The sequence below is a fragment of the Ovis canadensis genome, chromosome 2 (assembly GCF_042477335.2).
Source record: "Ovis canadensis isolate MfBH-ARS-UI-01 breed Bighorn chromosome 2, ARS-UI_OviCan_v2, whole genome shotgun sequence".
NCBI lineage: Eukaryota > Metazoa > Chordata > Mammalia > Artiodactyla > Bovidae > Ovis > Ovis canadensis.
The window spans coordinates 159,236,188-159,245,907 of record NC_091246.1 but is presented as its reverse complement, the minus strand read 5'-3'; the positions used below and the strand labels follow the sequence as shown (position 1 = coordinate 159,245,907).

The window sequence follows — 9,720 nt, the reverse complement described above, 5'->3', positions numbered from 1 at the left end:
GCTTTATAAATTCACTTGGAAAAAAATTAAAATACAAACTTTGAAATTCCATTTATACTTTTGGCGGACTGTTTCAAATGTCTGTAAGCTTAAGTATTTCATATAAATTTCTTCTCCTTCATTAATATTGAGCACCTGAGAAAAATCGTATAAGGCTTTCAGAAACCTGATTTTGACTAGATAAATACCAAAATGAAATGATTATTCATGATACTAGTTGACCTCTTTAGATACATACCTAAGACTGTGGGTATGTAAATCCACCATGTTTAACTGAGTACATCAGAGCTGAAGATTGAATTATCCACAACCCAGGGATAGAAATAATTATATTAGAGCTCATTTCAGACCATGTAGTTCTCTATTAGTAATTGTATTGGGCTATTGAGACACAATCATTAGAGACATAAAATGGTCATTTTGTATATTAGTAGTAAAAGAAAAAAGCATAAACCTTTAAGGAGAATTCATAAAATATGTACTTTTGACTCACAGTTAAAACACTGATTAAATTGTACTCTACAAAAGTAGGCATTAAAAAATAGGGGGCATCACCAAGGAGGCCGACTACCAACAACCACCTTAACTTTTTACAAGTATCCAGTCACCAATAATGTAATAAGCACAGGACTTTGAAACACATATATTATTAAATGCACTTAGAAAACAGAGATGCTTGCCATCAAACTACTCAGTGTTTTGAATAAGACCCTTACAGCCAAGAGCAACATTAAGCTGGTAGAGATGCTCAAAGTCTATGGCTCAATTTTTTTCTTAAAATGTTTCAGAGGTTTCTAAATAAAATAGCCATGCTATGGACTTTGCATAATAAATACCCTTATTATAATCATTCAAAGATTATTGGACAACTATTCTAAAACCTACTTATTGTTTTGTCGCTGTGTTGTTGTTTAATCACTGAGTTGTGTCCAGCTCTTTGTGACCCCATGGGCTACAGACCACCAGGCTCCTCTGTCCATGGGATTTCCCAGGCAAGAGTATTGGAGTGATTTGCCATTCCCTTCTCCAGAGGATCTTCCTGACCCAGGTTTCAAACCCCGGACTCCTGCATAGCCAGGCATATTCTCTACCATCTGAGCCACACCATAACTGTCTCTAAACCTTGGTATTATTTTGTTTCCCTGTAAGCCTACAAATATAGGTAGATGCTTCACATGAATTAACTTGCGTACTCCTCACAACATGGTGTTGTGAGATCTATAATTTGTCCCATTTAAAATAGAGAAAAGTAAAGCACAGAAAGGCATAGAATTTTGCCCAGGGTCATGGATCTAGGAAGTAGCACATTTGTGATTCAAAACCACCAGATATTCTAGCTCCAGGATCATATGTTTATTTTCATCAGTTCCGAAGTTCATTTTGAACATTGTTAAATAAACCACTTCTTACTTTTACTTATGAAAATTAAATACTTAAATGCTTATTGTATTCTCTTGTTCTCAAAAGAAAATTGAGACAATGTAAGAAGGCCAGTGAATTGTGGCTTTATCAGTCACCCTCCAAAACCCTCAACTTCTCCTCATCCAACATTTTAAGTGCTGATTACGTTGAGGTGAGTTTATAAAATTGGCCACTTGTTTTTTAAGCTAAAAGAAATAAAAAAGATACACAGTCTATTGAATAATCATTTATGTCTTTGCAACTATTCCCTCAAACTATATTGAAAGCTAAATATGATCTCCATAAAAATTCCCAATGGCTAAACTGAAACAAAAAGCCAGTTAATTATGCCACATGTCATTTGGCAAGTTGTCTCTTAATGTTGAAATATTAATCATATGAGCTACCTCCACAAACTAAACACATCTTGGAGTCACAGTCAGACATGCGGGGTCACAGTCAGACTTAGGCTGAACTTATACCTCAGGGATGGTGTCTGAAAAATCAAAGTATAAGTCAATATAAGTTTAAACATGGTAACTGACTCATAGAAAGCATGGTATAAAAGCTGATCCCTGACCACATGTCAATGTCTTCCAGTCAGTTCTAGAATTCTCTTCTATGGAAATACATATATCAGGCAATCACATAGGTCATATAACTCCAGAAATTCAGAAAAGTTTCATGGTCTCTTTTGGTCCTTCTTAAATAAACTCACTGATGTTACTTGCTGGTTGACCTACCCAGTTCCTGCTATTATCCTGACCAGATTTAAAATGAATTAACATTTATTAAATGCTATTTTTAGTGCAAATACCAGCCTCCACTACCATGAATTATGCAGTTGGGCTTCCCACATTTGGGGAAATTGCAGGGATCAGCACAATGGTGTGAAATGGATGAACCTAACTGGGAAAACCATCTTCATGGTCATGGTACCTCCCCTACCAGGTAAGTATAAATATCTACTATTTTTAATAACATGCATTAGATCAGGAGTTTTAGCAATATTGTTTCACAAGTAACCCCAGCTTTACAAAGGAGGAAGCTGAGACTCAGAGAAATCAAAGAATCTGGCTCTAGGATAAGCAGGCAGCCAGTAAATGACAGAACTAGTACACAAACTCACATCTTTATACTATAAAAGAATTTATGATATAAAAGACTTTATAATATAGAAGAATTTTAAAGAGCCATCACATGAAATTAGCTGTTCTTTCAAAGGGTAGTCATACTCTGGCCACACCCTAACCCTAGCAAAGATGACCTTATTTTTACAGTACAGCTTGACTCTGAGATTTTCTGCCGAGAACCCTTTGCCATGAGCCGCAGGCTACTTAGCTAGGCCCGTAAGCCCTGTTTAGCTTCAGCCAGTCTTCATTTCAAGAGCACATATTTCTGTTGTCTCTTCCTAGACATGACTCAGGTCCTAGTAAGTTCCTCCTTAACTCAGCAACTGTATGTCCCTCGGACTAGTCCTCTCTTCCCCTATTCCCAGAGGAAAGGGCAATGGGAGCAGTGTCTTAGAGTGGAATGAGAAGGGAAGGATAAATTTTAACTATTTCACAGTTGTGCACGTGCGTGCTAAGTTGCTTCAGTCGTGTCCCACTCTGTGCAATGCTATGGACTCCTCTGTCCATGGAATTCTCCAGGCAAGAATACTGGAGTGTGTTACCATGTCCTCCTTCAGGGGACCTTCCCCATCCAGGGATTAAACCCTGGTCTCTCACATCTCTTGCATTGGCTTGTGGGTTCTTTACCACTAGCACCACCTAGGCAGCTTGCTTCATTGTTAAATCAGACTAAACCTAGCTAAGGAAACAAGCATGCTTATTATTTAGATAGATCTTGTGAAAGTTTCTTAGTCGTGTCTGACTCTGTGCAACGCCATGTACTGTAGCCCACTAGGCTCTTCGATCCATGGAATTCTCCAGGCAAGAATACTTGAGTGGGTTACTTTGCCCTCCTCCAGGGGATCTTCCTGACCCAGGGATCAAAACTGGGTCTCCTGTCCTGAAAGAAGAATCTTTATGGTCTGAGCCACCAGGGACGAGTACCAACTACATTCTTTGTATGAATTTAGCTCTACAATGATCCCATTTGATCCATAAGGTAACAGTCTCAGGGAGAATTAAATGGATTAATATAAAATTGGCTGATAACGGCAGAAATTCTGGACCATTCTTAGTTGTTGCCATCCAATCTGAAATCTTAAGTCATAAATCTACTTTTTAAATATATTATTTTACCATTTTAGTATATATGTAAGTATTCTTAGTGGTACTTTCAATCAGACTAAATGAATCACACTGCAATATTTAAGAATGATACTTTAAAAAGCAGTCAGGTTATGCTCTTAGTGTCTAGTGCTTGCTGAAGAACACTTCAAATGAAAAAAATACACACATTGGCTTTTTATTTTTGAAAATATGTGAATCTCAACTAGGCAGCAATTGCATTCTAGAGAAAATTTTTAGTCAGATTCTACCATGAACTGATCTTGTGCTCTCTTTGTCATCACTACAGAGGGCAGCAACAGACAGCAGAGCTGCTTAGCATTGCAGAGGCAATGTTAAATTCCCTAGTAAACAAGTGAGTTAAAGACAAAGTCATGCTTAAATCACTCTAAATTATATTTTGCCTTGATGCTGCTTAAAAGTAGTCACACCTATAAACTTTTGTATAAGTTAACAAGCAAATGGATATGGGAAGTATTAAGAAAGACTACATTTTTTTCCAAAAGTTGAATCTAGGACATTTTGTAATTCTGCCAAAAGGAGCTTTGAACAATAAACATGGACTATGTGTCATGTAATATTGCAGCAATTAAAATTCAGTCTGCTTTTCTTCTGTTTTTTTTCAACTCATTTTCTTTAAACCTTTGTCTTAAGTGAAAGTACTTTATATAAAATATTTACTATTATTATAAAAATATTTTAAAATATATCCAAGTTTATTTTTCAGCAGGTAAGAACATTAGAAGCCATGGTTTTATAGTAGGAAGATTTACCTGCAAAGTGCATTCTGGACAGAAATAATTGGGAACAGCAGTCTGCAAGGAGGAGAACTTAGTACTTGCTCCTTAGCTTGGTTGCATAGACCTACAACTGATTGTACATGCAAAGGAGGGCAGCAAAGGTCTTATGATCAAAAGAGAAGAAATGACTGACAACACAGAGCTAGTTCAAAGGAACTAATGGAATAATTAGTCCCAAAAAGACCAAAAAGACTGAAGAATTCATGATGTCATAAAAAGCAGAGCTACTTAAATTGGATTAGAAAATAAAAATGACATGAACATTGTAAATATTCACAGATCACATCATTGACGTGTAATGTGCCGTTAAATGATGTCAAATTAAAGGGGAAATTACATGTGTTAGAACTAGGACGAATAAAGAGAAGACATTTAAAGATACATGGTCCTTCAAGTGAAAATTCCTAACATATATTACATAGATGATCATCATCCAGACAGTGAAACTGGGTGAAATATAAAATAAAATATGAGGGAAAAGATGCTAGCTAAAAACAACTCATTTTCCTAATATTATAAATTGTAGGGAACTTTGATTTCAGAGGAGATAATTTCAGAATTTGCTTTATACAAAGAAAATCCAAATTCTTACAATAAATAACCAATAATGCCTTTAAACTCTTAAAATCTGTCCTATCATCCATCCTAAGTATTGAATTAGTAGCATGCAAATTTGTCAGAAAAGGAAACAATCTCTAGGTCTATTTTAATTTTCATATACTCTTCATATATACTTCATATATACTTCATATATACTTCATATATACTCTTACCAATCGTGTATATTTCTGAATAATTTCAGTGATTTTGCACTTGTTTTGAAACCTATCTATAAGTGATAAAAAGAGAAAACATGAACACTGTGTGATGCAAATGTAACATTTGCCTTCTTCCAGGGTCCTCCTCAAATCTCTTGCTGACAATAACGTGATTAACACATAATTAACCTGAATTTAGGGCTTCCCTGGTGGTTCAGTGGTAAGGAAACTGCCTGCAATGCAGGAGACCCATGTTCAGTCCCTGGGCCAGGAAGATCCCCTGGAGGAGGAAAGAACAACCCACTTCAGCATTTTTGCGTGGAGAATTCCATGGACAGAGGAGCCTGGCAGGTGGGGTCTCAAAAGAGTCAGACACGACTTATGGCTGAACAACAACCTGAATTTAACACACAATTCAAATACTTCCAAAATGTATGCAAACCCTGGAATAACTTCATGGCAATACACAAATATTTAGCTAAAAAACATTCCAGACACATTTAATTTTTGACAAATACTTTACAAAGTATTTGAAATCATTCCCCTTTTAACCGGGATGTATTCTTTCCATTTATCTATTTTTACTGTCAGTAAGCTAAGCTTTACATGGCTCTTTTGTCATATTAATGAGATAGTAAGTACTTTTTTTTTTTTTAATTGAGGCTTAACTGAAGTGACTTAGCACACACACACACACACACACACACACACACACACACACACACATTATTAATAGTGCATGGTCAGCCCCTAAATTGTGTCAGTCTCTTTGCAGACCACCAGGCTCTTCTGCCCATGAAATTTTCCAGGGAAGAATACTGGAGTGGGTTGCCATTTCCTATTCCAGGGGATCCTCCCCACCCAGGGATTGAACCTATGTCTCTAGCATCTCCTGCATTGGCAGGTGGTTTCTTTACCAGTAGAACCACCTGGGAAGTATACTATAGCCTTAATACCTCTAATTAACACAAGAAGCAAGCGCAAATTAACAACAAATATTATTTCAGTTCCCTGGTAATATATTAACTTCTTGGCATCCCTGATGGTTCAGATGGTAAACAACCCACTTACAATGCCAGAGACCTGGTTTTGATCCCAGGGTTGGGAAGATACGTTGGAAAAGGGAATGGCAACCCACTCCAGTATTCTTACCTGGAGAATCCCATGGACAGAGAAGCCTGGTGGGCTAAAGACCATGGTGTGACAAAGAGTCGGACATTACTGAGTGACTAACACTTTCACTTTTAGTTTCTTTCATTATACTCCTTCAAACTGACCACATATATTAATACTCGAAATGTACTCTTGGTGCTGAGTAGGATTTTTCTCTATTTTCAAAAGTTTCATAGGTTTCCTTATGGTATGTCTGAAAAGGCAGATGAGTTAAGACAAAAATGTAATCCTAGTTGCACTGAAATATTCAGCAGAGTCTTTTGTCAATAGATATAACCTCCAATTAAAATAATTTATGTAAGCATTTCATTAATCTCACGGAACTTGAACTGGCTATGTATACGCCTCACAAAGAACAAACTTTCAGAAACTATAGCAAGTAGGAGTTGTTTGTGAAATGGTGGCGAGTGTTTCTTCCTCTCCCATGCTTGGTTCTAGTAAAATCTGTAAAATAAAATAAAATGCTCATTCCTCAGGAGGAAGATTAAAACTCTGCAGCAGAGAAGAGAAGAGTGCATCTATTGTGACACACCTAATTAATTCACAGATAGGAAAATAGGAAGCTTAAATATTACAAATCAATATATAAAATGCCTAGCTTTTTTCCAGCCTTAGACCAAGGACATCAATCCTTTGCTTCTTCAGGCTACATCTATGTGCAATAACAGAGGAAAAAAGAAAATAGGCTATTTCTTTTCTTTTTTCTTGTAGGGAAAAGGGAGAAAATCTACTATGAACCAGATTTTGTGTGGTTACCTTTTATATGTCACTGTTCTAATCCTCATGATAGCAAAGAAACGGGGCCAGAGAAATGAAGAAAAAGATTCAAATTTAGTCATACAGTAGGTTACTTATAAAAAAGAGAATTCAAGCCCATTTTAGCTGACTTCAAAGTTGATAATCTTTCTCTAATAGACTTGTCAAAACCTCATATTCTATAACAGCTATCTATAACAAGAATTTTACCAAAAATAGAATAATTGGTCTCATTTGGGAATAGAGTTTTGGCCCTGGCCCCCAAAACTCCTACCTTAGGAAAATCCAGTAATGTCCATGGTTAAGAGCATAAAAACTGGGAGCTACATGACTTAAAATGTCTATCTTTTCCATCCACCAGCTCTTTGATCTTGAGTAAGATACTTACACTCTCTGCCACAATTTTCATCTGCAAAATCAGAATAATGATAATAACAATACTGCATAGGGTTTTTCTGAGAATTAAAGTAATTATTTATGCAAAGAATTTAAAGCAATCCTTAGTACACAGTAAGTGAATCATAGGTCATTTTAAGCAATATCAACCTACGATTGAAAGAATTATTGATATTTTCATAAACACTTCTCACAAATATAATAAAACCTAAAGTTGCAAGTGCTGTGTAGAATTTAAGAATCTTAATTTTGGGTGGGATACAGTCAAAATGACCATTGATAAGAAAACTGGGGAAGAAATACAGAATCAAAGCTGAAAATGTCAGAGAATGTAAATCAAAAAATGATTGGAATTAAAATAGCACATTATTTAGAATTAAGCATAGACAATCATAGACAAAAATTAAATATGCACTAAATATTTAGTTCAATGAAGAAGAGAAAAATTCAGAGTAGGCTTTAATTTCTGAAAGAAACAGTAAATTACAATCCTAATAATCCTTTCCTAGAATCAGCTTAAATTGTTCAAATATACTAGTTTGATTTTATTTTAAAAGAGGACGCTGAAAAGTTTGGGTTCTCCGTTCACTTCTGCTCCTTGGTAGAGAAGGGGAAAGAAAGGTGGAAAAATTCACTCTAGTAATGGTTAATTTTTTCAAAGTATTCTGAACATTTTAGATAATCAGTGTAGACTATGCCACTATGGAAGCTTTTGAAGGATTAATAAATCTGTTCTGAAGATTCCTACTGAAAATGTGGCAAGTGGGAAGGGTATATATGGCCTAAGGTAAAACCCTTGACAAGACAGAGGGTATCTGGATTCTGAATTGGCCTAGGCTATGACAAGCGATTGTAAATTTCCTTTTGCAGTCTATAATCTTGTCAGAAACTAATGCAATTCTCTCTGTTGCAATTTTCATTAATATTTAGACTAGCTTTAATGTAGAAAATGGACTGAATACTGGGTATAAACTATTTTATTGACTAAACGTGTAGATAGCTTTTAAGTTCTACCAACATTTCTAAGCCAAATGCTATGATTTTGAAACTATTATACAAAGAATTTTTATATGCATTCTCTGCATTCTCTGAAGGGTATTTTCAGAGTTATATTAAATTTCAAAGAAAAGGAGTCCTATAACATATTAGAATATTCCCACATTTTATCATGTATATCAATAATCTAAATTGTGGTCAATAAAGAAATCAATCTATGAAGAATAATATTACCATATTGGTTAAGTGAATTAACCTTTTCTAGACATAGTGTGAGGAGTATAACTTAATGAATATTTTCTTTTAATGAATATAGGCATTCACAGTAGAGGAAATAAATGCTCATAAACTTGTGGACTTACTCTATGACAGAGGGGAAAAAAGCTGATAAATCTAGGATATCGATCATAAAATGTAATTTTTCAATCATAGTCTTATTTGGAAAAATGCAATGAGAATGATAAGAAACAGCCACTTTTATCCTAAAGTATGCCAGCCCCACTCCTGGAAGAAATTAACTCATAGGGGATTAATATATATGATCTCATTTCCTCCTAATATCAAGAATTAAAATTTTCAAATAATAAAAATTATTTGAATATTTTTCCAAAGGTCTTTTATAAATCTCATTCCTGATTCCTCATCTCCATCTCTTTCTCACAACACTGTATCTTTGGAAATGTGAATATGAATTAATCTAAATTGATTGAATAGAGTTCCAGCTAAACAAAACAATTTTTATATAAATATGTACAAACCAGAAAGTAAATCAAGCAATAGACCTTTGTTTGTAAAAATTTATATTATTTGAGCTTAGAATTATTTCTAAATGTATGTGCAGTTTTGGAGCAAAATAATGTGTATTTTTCTCTTATTGAAGATGAAAGAAATTCAATGATATTAGAAATTATTTAATGAAATAAAGTGTTTAGTCCAGAGTTTTAAAAACAAAGAAGGATGCAATAACACATTACAAGGACTCCTAATGAGAGCATAGGGTTTTTTCCTGATGGATTAATATGAGGGTTACAGACAGAAAGTTTTCAGTTCATCATAAGGAAAAATTTTACAAAGCTGGCACAGGATGGCTTCAAACACATTAATTGTGACATGGTGTTTAAAATTTTATTATGAAATTAAACATCCAGAAATGGACAAAACAATTAGAAACTGAAACTCCACTCCAACAGGGCATTTTGGAAG

At 34.9% G+C, this 9,720-nt stretch overlaps 1 pseudogene; it reads right to left on the bottom strand.

The window, feature by feature from the left end:
- Positions 1-2,205: 2,205 nt before the first annotated feature.
- LOC138434940 (U1 spliceosomal RNA) lies at positions 2,206-2,360 on the bottom strand (annotated as a pseudogene).
- Between the last annotated feature and the right edge of the window lie 7,360 nt (positions 2,361-9,720).